This window comes from Prionailurus viverrinus, unplaced genomic scaffold (assembly GCF_022837055.1).
Source record: "Prionailurus viverrinus isolate Anna unplaced genomic scaffold, UM_Priviv_1.0 scaffold_38, whole genome shotgun sequence".
Taxonomy (NCBI): Eukaryota; Metazoa; Chordata; class Mammalia; order Carnivora; family Felidae; genus Prionailurus; species Prionailurus viverrinus.
Genome location: NW_025927606.1, coordinates 1,642,772 through 1,663,354, shown reverse-complemented (window position 1 = coordinate 1,663,354; position 20,583 = coordinate 1,642,772). Strand labels below are relative to the sequence as shown.

The following is a 20,583-nucleotide window of genomic DNA, read 5'->3' as shown; positions in this document are numbered from 1 at the left end:
CCCACCTGGCCTCCACTTACCCCTCAGACTCTGACAGCAAACTGGACTCTGCAGGGAAAGCTCAGCGGTTACCTTGCCCAGGGAGAGGGGGCCGGTGGCGGGATCCTCAGGAATGTTGCAGATGGAGGCTCTCCCTAATCTCCACCCAGGAGGGAGGCAAAGGTGGGGGTGTGGGAAAGAAGGCAGATGAAATGAGCCCCCAGCTCTGTAATTTGGAGGGGACCCCCCAGTTGTAGGGAAAACCACATCCATAGCAAGGAAGGCTTTTCTGTATGCCCCGGAGACTAGCCTCTCAACTCTTACGTTGGCGGGAGAAGCCTCGCTTGACCTTGCGCTTTGGCGTGGGGAAACAGGCCCACTAAGGCCCTGGCCTGGATCAGCCAGCGCTGCCAGGAGAACACCTCTCCATCTTTTCTCTCTACCCCCCAAGACAGACCATCACTGCATTTGACCCTCCCGCCGCCTCAGTGCAGGCCAAGAGTGGAGAGAATGAATTTAGAAATGCTTCTGTGGCCCCACGGCCCCTGCTTCCCAGGCGCACAGGCACAGGGACCAGTTGGGAAACTGGTGATGACAAGAGAGTAGCAGCTGTCACCGACACAGTGATAACATCAGGACTTCTCAACCGCTGGCTCTCTCCAGGTGCTGATCCCAACCTTATAAACACCCCCTTGGATGTTCTTAACCTTCCTAAGGGCTGTGAATCCCTTTGACAAACTATTGAAAACTGTATCCTATCCACCCTCCCCCGCTCCAAAAGGCACATACCAGTGACATTCATAGAATGATGTTCAAGGTCCCACCAAACACCTGGAGCCTATCCATGAACCCACGACCTCCCACCCATGAACCCAGGACCCAGCTTAAATGCCTCAAAGATACCTGTTTAACCTTCACAGAAGCCGCTACCAGCTCCACGTTATCCCTCCCTTTAGAGAGGTTCCCCCCGTCCCGCCAGGTTATTCTGAGTCCTGGGTCATCCTGCAGAGCCCAGCTGCAAATCCAGGTCTGACCACAGAACCAGGAATTAAGCCCCAGGCCACAGGGCAAGGGTCTGCAGCGGGAAAGGCAGAGAGACCCTCTCTCTGCCTGTACACGGGGGATGACCGGGGATGATCGTGGGCCACATTCCAATACAGCATTCACCATGTAGGGATGTTGCCTAAACTATTTATGCCTTAGTTTCTTTTGGGAGGAGGTGGTTGTTGGTTGATCAGTTGGTTTTTAAGGGCTTTATTGAGCTGTAACTGACACATAACATTGTGTAAAGTTAAAGTGTACAATGTGTTGATTTGATACATTTATGTGTTGCAAAATGATCACGCAGGGGCATTAGTGGCGGCCTCTATTCTGTCACATAGTTACCATTTCTTTTGTGTGGTGAGAGCATTTAAGACCTACTTTCTTAGCAACGTTCAAGTATGTTGCATATCGTTTTCAAATGTGAAACAGTATTATTAGATGTAATCATCACGAGGTGTAGGTTTTTCATCTAAAAAGGGGCACAAATAATGGCCGCTATTTCTCAGGGCTGTGGTGTGCATTGGGCAGTCATAGACATAGGCTGTCATAGAGACAGAAACAGAACCCCCAGCGCCCATGGGACAGGGGGAGGAAATACAGACAGGGGTGAGTGCAGCATTTTGCTCTTAGTTAGCTTAAAGATCCAGAAAGACACCCCCTCCATCCCAAATCAAATCTGCACCCCAGCTTTGGCCCCAGGAATCTTAAATTGGGGGGGGGGGAGTGTAAAAACAGACACGCCTGTGCTGTGTCCCACTCCCCAAGCCCAAGGTATTTTTACTGGCTAATTGCTAAGTGAAGCCGCCCGGGGGGTGAGAGTGCGCCGTAACCCGAGCAGGGAACCAGATCCAGCTCGGATTGTGCCGGGCCTGCTGAGCGGGAGGGGGCAGGGGCGAAGGCGGCAGCCGACCACCCACCGAGAGGGCAGCCGCCCTGTCCCCCACTACCCCTGCTCTGCATTAGCGTGGGGCCCCCGAGCCTCCCTCATCCCTGCTCCCTCGAACCCCTTCCGGATGATGTCCAAAGGCGACACAAGGTAGGGCAGGCTGGACCCCAGGCCCGAGGTGGGCGCTGGGCAGTCAGGAAAGCTGCCTGGCCTGGGAGAGTCAGTAGGGAGGCCCGAGGGGGCAGTGGTGGGGTATGTGGGTGAAAATGTGGCCCTGGGGTTGGGGACTGTGGGGAGAAATGTGAGGGTCAGGAGAGAGGCACCCCCACTTCCCTGCCTTATAGGATGATTTGTGCCCCAAATACGTGGGCTATTTCTCCGCAGATGCTGGATGTGCACACGTAGCGTGCCAATATGCAGGATATTGTCCAGGAGGCAAAAAAAAAAAAAAAAAAAACCCACAGGAAGTAGGGGCATCTGGCTGCCTCAGCCGGTGGAGTACGTGGCTCTTGATCTCGGGGTCGCAAGTTGGAGCCCCACGTTGGGCACAGAGTTTACTGAAAAAGGGGAAAAAAAAACCCGCGAGACATAGAGAGGGAGTAGGGTAAGAGGAGGCCCACGGAGACGTGTCCTCTGGGCACTGTGGTGCCAGGCAGGTGTATGGCATAAGGTCTGTGTGCACAGAACAGGGTGAGGGCTGCACGTGTAACTTGTTTCCCGTCCCAACGTCACAGGATGTGAGCGTGGTGCAGTAGCTTCCCGTGTAAGGAGGGCCGTAAGATTCAGTCAACAGCGCTCGCTCGTTACACGCATAGAGTATTCGACTACGCCGTGAGCCGTTCCGCACACAGACGATTACAAGATGTGTATGACACAGCACATTACACACACACACACACACACACACACACACACACACACACACCAGTCCGGGGCGTGCACACAATCCAATGGGTTCCGGACACGGAATTTTGTAGGCTCTCTGGACCCTGCGATACAGAATTTCACAGACTGCTGCGGGGTGTGTGTGTATGGTCTCATGGGTCGTGGACACGAACACGTAAAACGTCTCCAGACCATCGTTGGAGAGGGGTTGGTGTGGCACGTGCCCGGGAGACCCAGGCAGCGTGAACGGAAGGACGTGGCGGGGTCCGAGCGAGAGCTCACGCGCAGAACGAAGCTGCGGTGACCACACCACCAGCACCGTCGAGGCCTGTGTGCCCGGGCCAGTCGCTGGCTCGCAAAGCAAAGCGGTAACTCTGGAAGGGGAGTCTCTTTTCGGCTCAGGTCCCAGGGGAGCGAAGTGACCCTCCTGCGTTATTCTTCTGACCACAGAGTGACCTTCCTGGCAAGGGTGGGCGGATGGAGGTGTGGGGACGAGGTGCCTCTGTGTTGGTCACGAGAGGCTGTGGGCTCAGGGCCGTGTGGAAGGCTCCCTGGAAGGGGGGCCCTGAATCACGGGAGCCCCAGTTCCCCGGGGCGTGCTGGGGCCACCGGGAAAGCTGATCTGATCGCAGTGCTCACCTCGTTCTGGGGTGCTCTCCCCTACCTGTTCCCATCTCTGCGCGTCCAAACTCCCAACCCCGCCAGCGCGCCCTGTGTTGCTCTCAGGTGAGCAGCGAGCCTGATTCCGGGCCCCGCCTCCGCCTCCGAGAAGCGTCGTTCTCTTCTCGGTGACCCCAAGGTGAGGAGGAGAGAGTGCCAGTGCCCTCTGGCCCCCACTCAGCTGGGGCCTGGGAGCCCCACCCACGGGGACCACCAGGGCCGTGCCGGGGGAGCAGCCGTGGGGAGGGTCGGCACACCCAACCCTGGCGGGTAGTTTTCCCCCTGAGTTGGGACGCACAGAACGCTCCCCGACGCTCACATTTTGGTCAAGAGAAGAAGAAGAAGAAAACAGTCTGAGGCCTGGGGCCACGGCCTTGAGCTTGCCCCAGTGTGGGCACTTGAGCCCAGAGCGCGTTTTCCATGACGTCCCTCGGTGAGGTATTTGACAACACTGACGCCCAGGAATTGGCGGCTCTGTTCCCTGCGAGATTGTTGGGGGTTTTCTGGCATCAGCAGTGCAGGCTGCGCCCTGAAGCAGAGCCGGCTCCCGGGTCGCGGAGCGTCCTGGGGCTTCTGTTCTGGATGCCTGGCCTGCCGGCAGCTCTGGTCTCCCCACAGAGGCCTCCCTGGCTGCTGGGCAGCCGTGCTCAGGAAGAGGGGGCGAAGACTCTCCTTCCCACGCGTGCGTGCGTGTGTGCGCCCGCGGGAGGGGGACGGGGTGCCTCCCAGGCTTAGTTTTCCAACAGAGGACCCACACGGAAGGGGGCAGACCGAAGCCAGACGGTGCAGCAGAGAGGAAGGGGCTTTGGCTCCCGGCAGAGCTCGGTCCTCCTGAGACGGGAGGGGCAGTGCGGTGGGAGGACGCAAATGAATTCTGTGTGAGTTTCCAAAACCAGACAGACAGACAGACAACCCAGAGGAGAATATAAATTAAATTTCAAGAGCCAGGTATTTTGTATTTTCTCAGGATTTAGGGAGTGCTCAGACACCACGCAGCACAGCCAGTGGGGAAGGGGGCGTCAGAAGAATGAGGTCGAGGCACTGGGGGCCAGGCCAGGTGGGGAGACGAAGGGAGACAGTGCTCAGATGTGCTCCTTAATCCAAAGCAGCCCCGTCTGCTCCCAGAAAGCCGCCAGAGAGCCCTCAGAACGTGCCTGCCTGTCGGCCTCCACCACAGCTGCTGGTGCTCTGTGCGTCCCCACTCGGGGCATCGGCAGTGGTGAAGACAAGCATTATTTTTAGGGAGACGACAAAATGGGCCCAGCAGCGGCACCGCCTGGAAAGGAGGGACGGGGGAGGGAAGGGGCTTCACCAGCCTGAGGGCTCGGCCACAGCCCAGGCTTGCTGAGAAAAAGGAGGTGACGCCCTCCTTCCGCGCATGCATCCCCCGCGGTCTGGCCGGGTCCTTTTGTCCCAGCCGGGTTGTAACTCTGCTGGCACGGGGACCCTGGAGAGGTCTGCGCGTGGGCGCGCATGGAAGGCACAGGGCTCTCCTGGGCCTGCTGCCTGCACGAAGGGTCCCCGGGGCAGTCAGAGCCGCGTGGGGTACGGGGTGCCGGGCAGCCTGGCCTCGGCACGTAGAGCAGGGAGGTGCAGTTGCCCGGGACACATGGACACCCTCCCCTCCTCAGAGAAGGGCCCGAGGACATGTGGTCATCAGAACCCAGAGACACCTGGAGTCAGAGACACAGAGCAAGACTTCAAGAGACATTCCGATTGCGGGAGAATCGGTTCACACATGGAGAGAGACAGGAACAGACTGAGAGCAAAGCCAAGGTTGAGAGAGAGAAATGGAACTCAGGTGGACGGACGGATTCTGCTTAGGGAGCGGGGCATCTAGAACACAGTGGCCCTGGGCCTTCGGGGGGTCAAGCAGGGAGCCGCAGAAGGCAGTGAGGAGTGTTGTGTAAGAGGGAGAGAGATGGGGAGGGAGGGAGGGCGAGAGGCTGGGGCACCCTTCTCTCCGGGGCTCCCTGCACTCGGTCAGTGGCCACAGGGCATGGAAGTTTCTTTTCGTCGTCCGGTTTTCCTGGGAGCGGGTCACAGACCTCATTCCCTTTAGCCCTGGAATGGGGCTTTCCCAGGACAGTGGGGAGGGTCGTTTGGGGGGCCCTTTTGGGGTCCCTGGGCCGTTTGGAGACGGCCGCAGGTGAACAGAACAGACAACCTCCGCAAATGATTTAATCTCTGGGTGCCTCAGTGTCTGTCTTCGTGTTGAGAGCGGATGAGGTCAGTGCCCATCCACAGAGCTGGCTGAGGACCAGACGAGAAAGCCTGGAAGGGCCCTGGCGGGGTCTGGGGGTGAGGTGAGGGGCCCCCTGAATGCGAACCAAGGCAGAGAGAGCTGTTGGGAGTACGAGTCCTGCCTGATTGAGACTTGGGTCCGCTGCTGTGTGATGAGGGTGCTGGTGGCCTTCGTCTCTGTGCTTAGGGCCTCCTCACCTGCAGAGCAGGACCAGGGACAGCAGTTGAGAAGACTAGATCCATGGTCCTTATTAGTGGGAGCACCCCTGCTCCCTCCTCCCTGGTGTTTGGGAAGTAGGGGGTCGAGATTCCTTGTCCCCTTATCGTGGAGGTCCCCAAAGGCTGTGGGGCCCCAGCCTGGGGACGTGGCTGGACAGAACCAGAGACTTGGTGGAGTGGACACAAAGTGGGGAGTGAGCCCACGTGGCTGGACGGGTTCCTCCTCCTGCCGGCTCCGTTTTGCCATCACTGAAACGGGCCCCACCGGGCAGTGTGCACGGGGATCCTGGCACCCACTTGGGGAGAAGAGCATCGGGTTGGAGGGGAGCTGCCTCTGGCCCTTTGAGGGCTGGGGGCCGATTTTCTGACCCACAGCGGTGATGAGGTCTCAGGGGGGTCCCTCCCCACACCGTCATCACTCTCTGCAGTCAGCAGGCCCCTCAGGGGCTCCCTGCCCTCAGGGTGCGGCAGTCTAGTGGCTGGAGATCTGGGTCGCAGCCCCGCCTCCCTGCCGAGCCAGCCACCGGTGTGACCTCAGGGGGGTTTCTTAACTTCTCCAGCCCCCTTCTACATTTGCATGGTGGTGAGAATAAGGTATCTCCCCCCCAGGGGAGACTCAGTGGGAAGAGCAGAGAAACCGCTGAGCACCTACTGTTTACCAGCGCCGTGCTGAGGAGATGCGGCCGTGGAGCCCATCTCACAGACGGGAAAGCAAGGCACAGCACAGGCAAACAGTGAGGGCTCCGTAAATGTGGCATTGATTAAAGGACCCCTCCCTCCCTCCCCTGAGGGCACGTATGGGGTCCCAACTTTGGGCTCCATGGGCCAATCTGGAAGAAGAGGGGAGACCGTCACCACCCCCACTTTCTACCACCCCAAACAGCAAAAGAACAGCCTCCCGCCTTGGGATCCCTGCCCTGTAACCGCCCCCACCCCCAGGCAAGGAGGGGGCAAACCCCCTTGCCTCCTGCAGCGGCCCCCCCACCCCCGCTTCCCGGCACTGAGGGCGCCCAGTCTGAGCGCCCTGCCAGGGCGGCCGTCTTGCTGGCGGTAGGGGCCCATTTAGCCCCTAGACCGCTTCCTCCAGGGTGTGCAGGCACGAAATCCGGGCAGAGGACTTGGGGCGAGGCTGACAAGGGAGCGGCCCCCGCTCAGGTCTTGGGACGCCAAGGGGTCCCTCCCCCCAGGAGCGGACCTCCAGGGGATTCCTCTGAGTGGGGTCCCGACCGGCCCAGGCACCAGATCTTTCCCAGGGGAGATTCCAGAGCGCTGCCCTCCCTCCTCCAGCGTCGGTTTCTCCTGCCTCCCGCGCCCGCCTGCAGACCTCCTTCACCCGAAATACGCTGGGTTCCTCTTGACTGTTACTGCTTCTGGCCTCTCAGCGCCCTGAGCTTGTTCCCAAGGGGCAGCTGTTACCCTACAGGGTTTAAAAATCCAACGGAGGAAAAGAAAAAAACCACAAAGTAGCCACTCAAAGCTTCGAGTCCTTTTATTCTGAAACAGATTTTCTCAATGCCTGAGATACTCCAAATCTTTGAACAGCGCTGGCGCTCAGGGTGTTCCGTGGGGGTCTGGGCTTCCATTATGCACCTCCTTTCTCTACCCAGGCACCAATTAATCTTTCCCTGGGTGTGTGTGTGTGTGTGTGTGTGTGTGTGTGTGTGTGTGTGTGTGTTTTACTAATTCGCAATTACCTGCAAAGATTCTCTTCCTGACATGGGAAGAGGTCTTAAGCTCTGCTGTTTTTAAAAGCGTAAATCTGAAAATATTTTAAACATTTTGTTATATTCCCAAGCTCAAAGTCGATGCTTTTATCTCGCTTCTCCCACCGCCCTTGTTGCTGTGAAAGTTTGCGAACCAGTTAGGTCCACGTGGGGGGGGGCCGGCACAGCTTCCATGGGGATTATCCCCACCCCCGTGCCCTGGATCCGGTTAACTCACCATGAAAGCTAACTCAATTAGGAATCAAAATCGCTCTTTTTAAAAGAGACCAGGGATAAGTGTCCTGACACCCCCCCCCACCGCCCACCGTGCCCACGTTTTTCTCCGGGTTTTTGCAAAGGAGCATTTTCTGAAGCCCTTCACCGACACCTACCTGCCCCTAACCTCGTTCCCCCTCCCTCTCGCTCTGTCTCTCCCCTCTGAAGCAGCCCAGACTCACTCGCTTTGGCGAGTCTGACTCCAGCATTCTTCACGTCGCCTCCCAGAAAAGAACTCTTGGGGGCTGGCGTTCGGCGGAGGCGCTGCACCCGCGGCACAGCGAGCAGGGAGCGCGTGTCTCTCGCGCGGCCCTGGGCCCCCGCGGGGCTCTGGGTGCGTCCCCACTCCGCGTCCTGTCTGGCGGCCGGAGAGGCGGCTCCGTGTCCACCGGGGCCCCGGCGGCGGGAGGGTCCTGGGCAGACCGGGCTGCTTCCTGCCGCTCTCCTTCTGCAACGAAGCAATTACTTTAACCTTGGTTTGGGCTGATGATGGGTTCTGCTTGCGTGATCGCGGTGTTTATTTTACTTCGACCATCCCAGGGGAGGGGGTGCGCGCCTGGGCGCTGGGCTGGGGACGCTGGAGTTGCACATTGGAAACGCTAAGGTCGGGGAGGGGTCTGGGGAGCAGTGAGCCTGGCTTTCTCACTCGCTTGGCCCGGTGGGGGCGGATTCAGCCTTCTCCTCCGCGCGCAGGCACATCTGAGGGGAGAGACTGGGGGCCTGGGGCGCAGGGGCACGCCGAGGATTCATCCGCACTCGTGGAGGGGCACCTTCTGGAAACCAATTACACGTGCACATCTCAGAGCCTGGCGCCCCGCTTCGGCCGCGGTGGGACTGGCCGGCCAGTCCCGGGTCCTGCGGCCGCTGGGGTGTAAGAAGGGAGAGGGGCGGAGGGGAAGGGTCTCAGCGCTGGACTCTGGACGCAACCTAGGTCGCCGCTAGAGGGGGACGCCTAGACTGGAACCAAGGTTCATGCAGCTGGGGTGTCCCGGGTGGGGGGGGGGTTTCCTCCTGCAAAACCGGGAAGTGCGCTTAAACTGCAGGATTGCCCAGGACGTGTTTATAGGGTGCTGGAAAATAGCGGGTACCGCGAAGACTGTTCACAAGTAAGGGGAAAAGGACATCAGAAGGTCTGCTACGTGGACCATTCTGGCTGCCTTGTTTGCGGCTGGAATTACCCGGCAAACTGGCTCCGGGCTCCACCTGCCTCTGCCCGACTAGACCGGCCTGGAGCTGATCATGGGGAGCCAGGCTGATTGCCGTCTGGGAGCAGAGTGGAAATGGGGGGGGGGAGACGAGGGCAAAGTGCAGACCTAGGACCCCCCCCCCTCCCCCCCACCGCCCCAGACTCTGGGAAGCTGTGCTTTGGGAGGAGATCCCCGCAGAGGCCCAAGGAACACGTACATGCACACGTGCGTGTGCGGGGTCGAGGGGGTGCCTGGAACCCGGACCGGGACTGTGTGGACGCAGCCCGGGAGGCTGGGGCACCAAGAGAGCTGCCACTTCTGTGGACGGCAGAGACCCCACCCCTACTGTCTCTCTTTCTCCGCCAAAGCCTACCCCTGCAGGAGGCCTCCAAGCCCAGGACGGAGGTCCCAGGCAGCGTGTCCCCCGGCCCCCCAGCTCCGTCCTGCACCCCGCCTGGCATCTAGCTGAGGCAACACCACGCGGGTTCCAGGTCAGTGCAACTCACTGCCTGGGCCGCGTGCGACCAGCTCGGCTGCACTTAGGGCGGCTCGAGGGCGGGGGCGGCAGGTAAAGAGGAACCAATTTGCCCTGAGGCTGAATCGACAGCTCAGCACCTCTGCGGGGCTCCGGCCGGCCCGGCAGGGTGACGGGCTGAGCTGTGGGGGGCCTGAGGCTTCAAAGCCATCCAAAGGCGGCCTGGGCCAGCCCCACACAGCGTGGACTGCGTGGACCCAGGTGCGGGGCGCGCCCCTGGGGGGGCAGCGGCCGTGCCGGTGGGCAAGCGTGGGTCGGTGGGCACTGGGGCTGCCTCTCCTGGCGAAGTAGGTGGCCGTGTATATTTTTGTTCAAGTGGTGTTTATGTTAATGAAAACAGGATGGGATTACAAACAGCCCGCCGATCGCGCTGCGGGCCGGGCCGTGGGCTCTTGCGGTGCCCCAGTCCCAGGCCCAATCAAAGGGCAAGCACGGGCCCCTTCCGCCGCCCCGCAGAACCCCCCTTCCTCCCCCCCTCCCCTTCGGGAACTCTCCGTTTGCAATCATTCGCTCCCCCAGTCCGCAGTAGCACGATCAGGTTTTTGGGTGAGGAGAACCCTAATTTAAGTCCTGCGGTGCCTTTTTAAGAAAAGCACCCACCTGACCCCTGTGGGACACGGCGGGGGTGGGGGGATAAATTCAGCCCCCTTCTCCCAGCAGCGCCCGGCTTTCCCTCGCCTCCTCTTTATTTGAAAAGTAACATAACTCGCCCCAACTTTTTCCGTCTGCTTCCTGGCCCGGGACGTCCTTCTGGGGAGAAGCTGTCGTGCTGTGCCGTGAGCCGCCGGTCCCCCCATCCCAGGACACTTTGCCTCTCAGGGCCAGCTGCTCCCATGCAGGTTGGGAAGGTTGGGAAAGGCCTCGGTGCCTCCGGTTAGCTCAGTGAGAACTGGGAGAAGACCGAGCAGGAGAGAGCGGCCAGCCAGCTGGCCAGCTGCAGTCCCCGGGGCACCTAACCTGGAGGGGAGGCCAGCGGGGCTGAGGGGGCACTGTGCCCCCATGCTTCCTTGTGGAAACTCCACCGGCAAAGTGAAACAGTGGACAGTTTCAGGCCTTGTCTCATCCTTCCCGAGAGGGCGCGGACAGGGGAGATTTTGGTTTTCCCCACACTTCTCGGCTTCTCAGCACCCGGTGCTTGTGAGGACGCTGCTCCCCACCCTTCCCGTCACTGCAGTTCAGGATTCAGTTTCGGGTGGAGGCCCAGGGAACACACCAGCCTGCGCTTCCTTTCTGGTGAGCTGGGCCCACCAGCACCGGGCTCCCCCTCTGTCTGTCTCCCCATCACCGCGAAGAAGCGGATGCTTTACTCAATAACGCTTTGGAGCCCGGGCTCCCCCACCCCCCACCCCGCCCCGACTTGACTTGACGTGGTGATCCGCCTGGCCCCCAAGCAGTAAGGAGTCCAGGGAACCCAAGAAACGCCAGTCTGTAAGGGAAGAGGAAAACTAGGGGTAACTACCTGAGAAGTGACGTCTGCCCGTGAGCTAGTTGTCCCTCCGCCAGGAGAGTTCCTCGGGGTGATTCATCCTACTTCCCCGTTTTAGGTCGTGTGCCATGTGTGGAGGACGTGTGTTGAAGGACACTGTGCCCCCCTCTCTCATCTGCCACCTCGGGGCTCCATGCCGACCCCCAGAAAGTGGGGCTGGGAGGTTGTATCTGTGTGTAGGTCCGGAAGGACAAAGGAAATGCAGTCGTTCAAGCTGGGGGGGGGGGTGTTCTTAACTAGGGATCAAAGGATCGGGTGGCGGGTGCCAGCTAGGTGTGTGGGTGCATTTGGGGGTAGCAACCCGTAGCCGTCACTCCCTCCCAGGTAAGAACCGTAAGAACCAGCAGACCCAACAAACCTAGCCTCAGTTGCAGTTAGTGGTACCCCCGTTCTGAACAAACCTAGCCCATTCTTGCAAAGACTTGCCGTTCGTCAAACCCCTGCGCTCGGATGACGTTCCCTGGACGGGTTTTGTAGCCTTGACACTGTGCAGCAGAGGGAAAACTCCGAGAGGAGAGACCGGCGCGAGGGGGCACAGCACCCTCAGCTTCTGCAGCCCCAGTCCACCCCTGTCCTCCAGGCTGAGGGCGGGGTCACAAGCTCCCGCCAGGCCACGCTTTTCTCCAAGAAGGTGCTGGCCTCACAGGCTCTGCAGAGTCCCTCCTCCCCGTGGCCCTGCTCCTCCCCAGCACCAGCCAGCTCTCACGCGTTCTCTGCAGGTGCCAGCGTCCTCATTCCCAGCTCCCCTCATGCCGAGCCAGCCCGAGCCAGCCTGACAGATGCGGGGGGAGGGTTGTGTTGGGGACACTTCAAACCCGTGTTTAGTCTGTGGAGCTTGGTGGTGAGGAGCATCTCAAGCCCAGCGCCCAGCCAGCTGGCCTTGCGTTCTGCCCGCGGGGGGTGGGGGCAGCTTTTGTCTCGAAGGGCTTTGGAAAGCAGGGGATCAGGTGAAAAGAGGAGGTGCTAGTCTCGTGTGGACTGTTCTCAGGGGTTCACGGTCGCCCTGGTTCATTCAAGCAAGCAGACGGCCCCAGAGGCAGCCCCCGGGCACCCACCGCTGTCCGGCCCAGGGCCCCGGGGCGGGGGCTCAGGAGCCGCTTTCTCCGCCCGCATCACTTTCTCCAGGGCTGTCCTCCGGGCTAGCAGATGCCAGATGCATGCGGAGCCCTGAACTTGCCTGCGAGCTGGCGGGCCTAGCCGTTTATTCCATCCTGCAATTAAACCTGAGGTCAAATATCTCCTTAACGACACTATCAGGCCAGAGGCTCATTATGGCGTATATTTAGCCATAAACTATGGGTTGTAGCAAGGAGGAGATGAAAATTATTGTGCTCTGGGAATGAATCCTTTTAGCAGAAACCAGAGCTGTTATTTAGCAGGGAGAACTAAGTACAGGCTCAGGCTTCCCGGCGACCCCAGGCAGGACGAGCCGGGTTTCCAGGCCCTTTCCGGCTTCGCCTGCACCCCCGCTCCCGGCCTGGCACCCGTGTGGCCTCCGTGCTACTTCCCAAGGCCCAGAAGGGCACCGCTGGGGAGGAATATTGCTTCTCGGCAAAGAGGGGCGCTCAGTAGCCACCGTGTCCGGTCTAGGCTTCCAGTTCTCAGCCCCCAGCCCGTTGGCCTGCCCCCTGAAAGCCAATGGCAGCCTCATGGGGGGGGGGGTAGCGTGCAGCCGGGCCGGGGAATGTTCTGGAGCATGGCGGGTGCGGCACGTTCAGCTTCCAGAGTGGCTCTGCTTCTGCTGTGCAGCCTTGGGTGGGTTACCTAACCTCTGTGCACCGCAGTAGCCTCATCTGTAACACAGAGGAGAAGTTGGACCCCCTTCCAGGAGATTCCGGAACATTAAATCCGGTATTAATATGAAGGCTGCAGCCCAGCTCCTGATCTGGGGAAGAGTTCAGTACGTGGCAGCCAGAGGCAACCTCACGATGATAGAGGCCTCTGAGCTGCTGGTCTGGACGGTGAAGGAAAGCCCTTTGAGGAGGAGACTGGAGACAGACCCAGACGGTGGGGCTCAGGACGTCCCCAGCGATGCCACCCCCTGGCTCGGCCCCAGGGCCCTCCTCTTAGAGCGCTGCCTGCCTGGGGTGGGGGGTGGCTGCGGGTAGCGGAGCAGCGGCAGGGTCCCCAGCGTGGAGCAGCGCGTAAGAGGAGGAGCCCGCGCCTGTCTCGCTCCCTGCCTCTCCTCCCCAGCATCTGGATGTCCCCAGGAGCCCCCAGACCCACCGGGGACGCTCAGCTCAGCAGTGCTGGGGGGAGGGAGATTGTTTGGTCCAGAACCACCCCAAATTCAGCCTTCTGGACAGTGACCGCATGGCCCACAAGCTACAAATATTTGGACAAATGAGAAAAGCCCCCCAGTCTAGATGCCTGCCCGTGGCCCCCGAGGTGGGGGTAAACTAATGACAGGGCTAACGGGCCCCTCCAGGCAGGGCCGGTGTGTGTTAGAGGAAAGAGGCTGCAGATACCCCTGCCCACCTCCCCCCAGGCCCACCTTCCTGGGCTGTAAGAACACCAGCCTCCATCCTTCCCCGGACATCCCAGCCAGCGGTTCTGGGAGCTCCTGCCAGACACGTACGGGCTGTGTTGGGGCTGGAGTAGATCCCCCTGCCACACACAGACACACACAGACACACACACACACAACCAGACCCCTGTCCCTGCCTTCTTAGGGCAACCTCCCCACTGCTCTGGGGTGCTAACCCCCCGCCTTCTGCACTGTCCAGAGACCGCAGGGAGTCCTGGAGTCCCTCTGGTCTTAGGCTGGTGCTGGCAGGCCGTGTCCTGCCCCCCCCCCCACCGCCGTCTCCTGCCCCCGGCCCTGCGCCGTCTCCCCCAAGAAATGGGGGTTCTGCCTGGGCATGCCAGAGACCAGGCGCCTGTGACACCGGATGCTGTGACCCTGCTTGACGTGACTGGCCTGTCTCTCTCTGGGCATCGCCCACCCCACCCTCTTCACGACACGCACGCCAGGTGCTTCACGGGCATTCGATCCCGCGGTGGCTCTGGGATCCAGGCCTTCCTGGTGGCTCCGGGCTGGGCTGGGGGCGCAGAGAGACGTTCGACAGATGTGGTCACACGGAGTCCCTGGTACGTGGTGTTGCGAGATGTGACTTTAGTTGGCTGATCAAAAGAAACACGCGCGTGGTTTATTCTAAAAACAGTGTGCGTCAGGGGTGCCAGTGTCTCTGGCCGCACAGCGTTTCACCCGGGAACAACTCCGGGTGGAAGGCCGCTGCCACCAGGCCAGGCATCCACGTGCCGCTGGCTGAGGCCACGCATTGGCCTCGGGTGGGCCCGAGGCACCGGCTTGGACAAACCGCGGGTTGACGCCCAGAGGGGGACCCCTACCCCCACCCCCCGCCAGTGCTGGCCTCCTCGCTACCGTTCGGGTTGTTCCATTGCTGGGAGGGTCTCCCGTCCCACGTGACGAATGCGCTCAGCCTGACACACTCTTGGAAGCACACCGCCCGTTACTCACGGCGAGAGAATCCGCTGCCCAAGACAGTTATTTCATCAGAAGCGTGTTTACTGTCCAGCCGGCCGGCTGCTCCGGCGAGGAGTCCCAAACACAAAGCTCCAACTGTGTCCTCCGGGGCCTCAAAATCATGGCTCCTGCACAGACCAAGTTCTCTCTGTAAAGAAATGTGTGTGTGTGTGTGTGTGTGTGTGTGTGTGTGTGTGTGTGTGTGTGGTTTTCCTTCCATGCTTTCTTCTCCTTTGAAAATGACATTGAATGACTTTCTTGTGCGAGGCTTGCTCGCGCGCTGGTGGAAACGGCAGAAGACCCAGAAGGCTCAGGCAACTAACACAACGTTTCCCTTCCGGGATCACGTGTGGGTCTGTGGTGTCAGCTTTGCACCAGTGCCTATGGCCGGCCTGCCGCGAGCCGGGTGTCGGGGAGCCCCGCCCCTTGCTTGGGAGGCAGGACGGCGGTGTTGGGGGCCCTTCCCGTGTGTCTGGCCCCGTGCGCGTGTTCTCTTACCCGTGAATCCCCAGAGTGTGATCCCCGTTCTGCTCACGAGGTCGCGGAGGCCCAGGGAAGTCGTGACTTCACAGGCACACACGTCTGAGGGGTAAATTGGGGGGGCCGACTCGGCATCCGACCCCAGAGTCTCGGTCCTTAGAGGCCCTGCTTGGACACTCGTCACCACCACGGACCCGAACACAGATGCGGGGCGGGGAATTCTGCAGGTGACAGAGCAGGAGTTTGGGGCCCCGTGTGGGTAGGAGTTAAAATGAATTGCCCAATTCCCATATCAGGTTCATAGCTTTCTAAAAAACAGTCGGCTTCAGATCACCCTGGAGTCACTCCTGATGTTCTAAAAAAAAAAATGTGTGTGTGTGTGTGTGTGTGTTGATGGGGGAGAGATGTTTTTATCTGTGTGTCCGTGTCTGTGAGACATCGGGAACATCTGTTCGCGATAAGGGCGCTTTTCCAAACAGGATTTGTGACGAGGTGACCCAGGCTCGAAGACGAGGTGGGGACGCCAAAGGCTTAATCCGAGTGACACTTGTGCCGCCCGCAAACTCAGTTCCGCGTTGGCCTCTGCAAGAGACTCAGTGAGCCACGGCTCTGGGCAAGGGGCAGGGACGGGACGAGACCGGGCATGAGCTGAGACGTTGTCGGGGCCGGGCAATGGGCAGGCGGAGGTTGTCGTGTGTTCCTTACCGTGTGCACTTCCCATGGTAGACACATTTTAGGAAATTAAAATACCATTTCTGCAGCTCGTAGGGACCAACTCGGCAGGGTGGGAGCTGGGACCGGGAGCCGGGCTGCGTTCACTGACTGTAAGGATGCGTTAAACACACGCGCACACACACACTCACACGAGACTAGAAAGGAATTCTCGGCAATCAGAACGTTCTGGCCACGGCAAGTGACGTGAGGATGCCCTAGTTACACGGAGTGGGACTTCGCGCAGGAGGTAAGGGGCGTCCACAACCATCAGGCGGATTGGAGGAGTGTGCTCTAGCCGAACCTTCCAGAACGGACTCTCGGACGGCGCAGAACAGCGCTCTCTGCCGTGTTTACCTCAAACAGGAGGCGGGAGGTAGCCCCAGACCTGCTGAATTCGGGGTCACGGCTGTGTCTGCACGCCAGGATCAGGAAGTCACCAGCCGCTTGCCTCCGGGCGCCCCACGGCGGGGACTGGACGCCAGCCGGCTGCTGCTGAAACCCTGAGTCTCCGTGACTGCGCACCTGCCCGGGCGGCCGAGACCTGGGACCGGCTCCAGGCTCCAGGCTCCAGGCTCCAGGCTCCAGGCTCCAGGCTCCAGGCTCCAGGCTGCCTCCCTTCTGCCTCCCGGTCTTGGCCAGCTCACCTCACTGGCTGGATCTCATTCCTCCCTGCGCTTTGGCCACCGGGAGTCTGGGAAATGTAGTTCTCTTACTTTCCAGACCCAGAGCCACATGAGAAGAGGGGAGCGGGTGCCGGGAGCCCATCGGACGTGACACCCCGCAACCCAGGGCGCACGCAGAGGGCTGTGTCCATGGCGGGAGCGAGCGCGCGCTTCACCGCCTCCCTGCGGCTCGTCCGTGCCCATCCCCAGCACTGCTTGAAGGGACTCGCTTGTGCCGCCCCCTGCCTACCCACAGTCACTCCACAGACATTCGCCGGGCACCACGCGTTGCCCACACTGTGGCAAGGCGCGTCCATCCTGGCCGGGAGAGGCAGACGATCAGCAGCAAAGAAGGGCGAATCGGCAGGAAAGCTCACTTCCAGTGACGTGCGCTGACGGAGGTAAAACCAGCTACGGGACGCAGTGTTGGAAGGAGGCCAGAGTGTGCGTGGCGAGGCCTTCGGATGACCCCAGCCCAGCCCCCATGTGTGGGACCACACGAGAGACCCCCAGCCAGAGCCGTCCGGTCCAGCCCCTCATCAGTTCCTGACCCGCAGAAGCCGCGGGAAAGAGCACAGCCCCTTCTTTAGGCGTGATTTGTTTATTACGTAGCAGCGGCTAACCGGAAAGTCTGACGTCCGCTCACGACTACACTCTTCCTTGAAACAGAACACGTGCAGAGAAGCCCGCCCGTGAGCTCGATGAGTCTTCCCAAAGGCCAGCAGGTAAGGGTCCGTCCTCCCCAGCCCCCCGGAAGCCCCGCGCACCCCCTTCCAGCCGCGCCCCTGCCGTGACTGTCTCCCCCAGAATTCCCGTGTAGAATCCTAACCCCCGGCGTGAACAGAGGTGGGCCCGTAGGGGTGCCGAGGGTGTGTGTGTGGAGCCTCACAGTGGGATTGGCCCTTGGGAGAGGCCCTGGAGAGCCGCCTCGGCCGGCTGGCGGCCTGAGTGAACCAGGAAGCGGGTCCTCACCAGACGCTGACTCTGCCGGCCTTGGGTTTCCAGCCTCCAGGGCCCGAGAAATCCGTGTCTGTGTTTGAGCTCCCGGGCTGGGGTGTGTTTTGCTTGTAGTCACCTGAACCAACTACGCCACACCAGGGGTGACCGTCCACCTCACTTGGTGAGCGCTGTGTAAATGGAGTCGTACGGAGTGCGACCGGGCGACTTCCGCTCCGTGCCGTGCGTAGGTGACTCACGCAGGCAGCTGCAGGGAGCCTCGGGCGTCCGTCTCCACCGCCGTGTAACGTTCCATCGCGGGCTCCGTCTTGCGACCCAAACCCTTCGGTCCTGCTCCTGAGGGACTCGACCTTCCTTGTGCTTTGGAGACGCCCATCGGTGGTGCTACTGCCTTTAGGAATGTTCCAGTACAGTCTTTGGGTGAACATACGTGTGCATTTCTGTTGGACGTTGTCTCCATGCCTCTTAACACGTAAGGCAGTGCCCTAGACTTTAGTGGCTTGAAACAGCAACCATTTCCTTCTTTCTGGGGATTCTGTGGACGGCCCGGCTCAGCTGGGCAGTTCTCCTTGGGACGCCCACCTGCACCAGCGGGCCAGGTACAGGAGCTGGCTTGCTCTCCTGGCCGGCCGCTGGCGTGGCCGCTGCTGGGAGCCCAGGTGGGACTCGGCAGGACAGCACCTCGCTCTCCCCCTGGTGGCCTCGTCCTGTGGCTTCGGCTGTTGATGACACAGGAGGAAGGAAGTACAGGCTTCCCGCCTTCCCAAGTCACCCTTCTATCGTCCAGGGCAGGTGGAGGGTCAGCCCAGGTTCAAGGGGAGGGCTCGTCTCTGGATGGGAGGGCACGTCACAGGGGGACCGTCTTTGCAGCCTAGCAGTGAGGACTCTGGTGGCCGTGGAGAGTGCACTGTGCCTCAGGATCCACCAGGACTCAAGAGTCATGTCAGGGCCCTCCTCACCCTTGCCTCAGTCTCTGCACTCAAGGTCTGCCCTCTCGGGGCCCCTGGGTGTGAGCACTGGGTGGGCGTGTCAGCACCTCCCCTGGCCTGCATCCTGACGGACAAACACACATCCTGCAGGTCAACACCCACGTGGCCACGAACTGACTCTCACGTGTGTGCATAGCTGTTGGGGTGTTCATCCGCAGGGGGCCTGGGGAGCCTGCCCCTGGGGGCGACCTTGGCAGTCCTCTCTGCTCAGATGGGAGCGGATTCTGAGCACCGGGTACAGGTGGCTGCCCACCGTGAGAGCACGCTCAGACTCTGGAGCTGTGACGCGAGGGTCCGAATGCCCGCCTCCCCCGCTGACCGTGACCTGAGGCCCTCGGAAACATGAAGGCAGGAGGGTGGGCTCTCCCCTTCCCCTTGTGCCGTCCGCAGAAACAGGTGGCAGATAGAGGGGCGTGGCAGGGTGCCCGGTGCCACCCGAGTGCCGGTGCCCCCGCGCGCCTGCTTACCGGCCAGGAGCTAGACCGGCGGAGGCAGCACAGGGCGAGGCTGACCGTGCGTTCTGGGGCAGAACAGGTTCATGCCCGTCATCCCGTGTCTCGTATCCAGCATGGACAAGGATGGGCCAGCAGAGTAGTTTTTGAAAAGGTGGAGAGGAAGACACACACACAGGGAAGGCCCCGGAGAGGCAGCGCAAGCCGAGGGGCGCCAAGGCCGGCCACGCCAGCCCCGGGAGAGGCCTGGAGCCGTTCTCCCCCAGATCGCTCAGAAGGAGCCCACCCTGCCCACACCCCGATTCCAGGCTTGCGGCCAGCAGAGCTGATGTTTCATGGCCGCCATGTGGTGGTGCTCTGGTCTGGCAGCCCCGGGGCGCCGATGCGGATTTATGTATCTGATTGTCCACAGGACGCGTTTGTTACATAAAAGACGCGGCCTTGTAAATCAGTGGGGCCACGAACGCGATTCACGGAGTTGCTGGTAGAGAAAAGAGGACTGACACGTTATCTGTGCATTTTACGTGCTCATAAAGATATAAATCCGAGCCTACGGAGGGTTCCTCTTGTTTTAATTATTTCATTCCGTTAAACAACAATGTGGCTAAAGCAAACAGAACCATTTTTTCACGAAACAAACAGAAAGGGTTCAGTGACTTTGGTGGGTAAACCATCCCGCCGGCGTGGAAAGCAGCCCGGGCTCCAGGCAGCGTCCTGTGTGTGTGTGTGTGTGTGTGTGTGTGTGTGCGCGCGCGCATGTGTGTTAAGGTCTATGCGGCATGTGGGGGGGGCGGTGGGTGAGGTCTGTGGCGTGCGGCCGGTTTCCAGGGAACAGAGCAGGAACCCTTTCCGAGAAACGCTCACAGGGCCGCCCACTTGGGGTGTGGAGCTTCTGGCTGCCCTGCCCCATCCCAGCTCCCGTCCTCAGGGACAGGAGTCCACCCTTGGCCACCCCCTCTGCCCCCGAGTCTGGTGACGTGCCAGCAGGAACCTCCCGTGGTCCCCCTGTCGGCGTGGGGTAAATGGCGCCTGTGCCCCCAGGGACACACCAGTGCTCCTGGGATCGCCACACGCCGGGAGTCGTGCTCTCAGTATTTGCCATCCCCTCGGCCCTCCGCCCCTCTGCAGGTGGGGGACCGAGGTGCAGGGAGGCTGAGTCACTTTCCCACAGTGGCACACGCAGGGCCAGGGTCCCTGAACGCCCACAGTGCCCACCACCCGACCCGTGGCTCCAGGGAGGTGAGAAGCCTGGGGAGGGGTGGCGGGTGGAGAGCGGCTCAGAACAGCCCCCGTGGGTCACCCCTGGCCCTGCCCACACCTGTCCTCGGGCCGGATTTCAGCACAAATGTCACCTGCACGGAGGGGCCGCCCCAGCCTTCGCCGGCACACGATTGGGTTTTATTGTCTTCACTCCCTGTTCACCGTCCGGTCGCGCGATGTGGTTTCTATCTGACGCCCCCTCTGGGACAGCCGTGTCCTGAGGGCAGAGAGTGTTCTGTCTCCTCTCCTGCCGCAGCCACACAGAGCCCAGCTCTGGCGTCCTGCACCCTCAGGGAAGGAACACCCCTCACCCTGTGGTGCTGACGGAGGCACAGGAGCAAATCGGGCCCTGCCCTCAGGAATCTGGACAGAACGGGTGCACAGTGGTCCCAACAGCCACTGACATTTATGTGGCACCCACCCTGTGCCAGGCACTTTTCACGTGGCTCTTAATGGAACCCTTGGTGAGAATGTGACC

General features: G+C 60.8%; 1 long non-coding RNA gene across 1 annotated transcript in view; it reads left to right on the top strand.

The window, feature by feature from the left end:
• LOC125158779 (uncharacterized) overlaps window positions 1-20,583 on the top strand; it is a 256,916-nt gene that overhangs the window by 1,449 nt on the left and 234,884 nt on the right. The gene's annotated exons all lie outside the window — the stretch shown is intronic.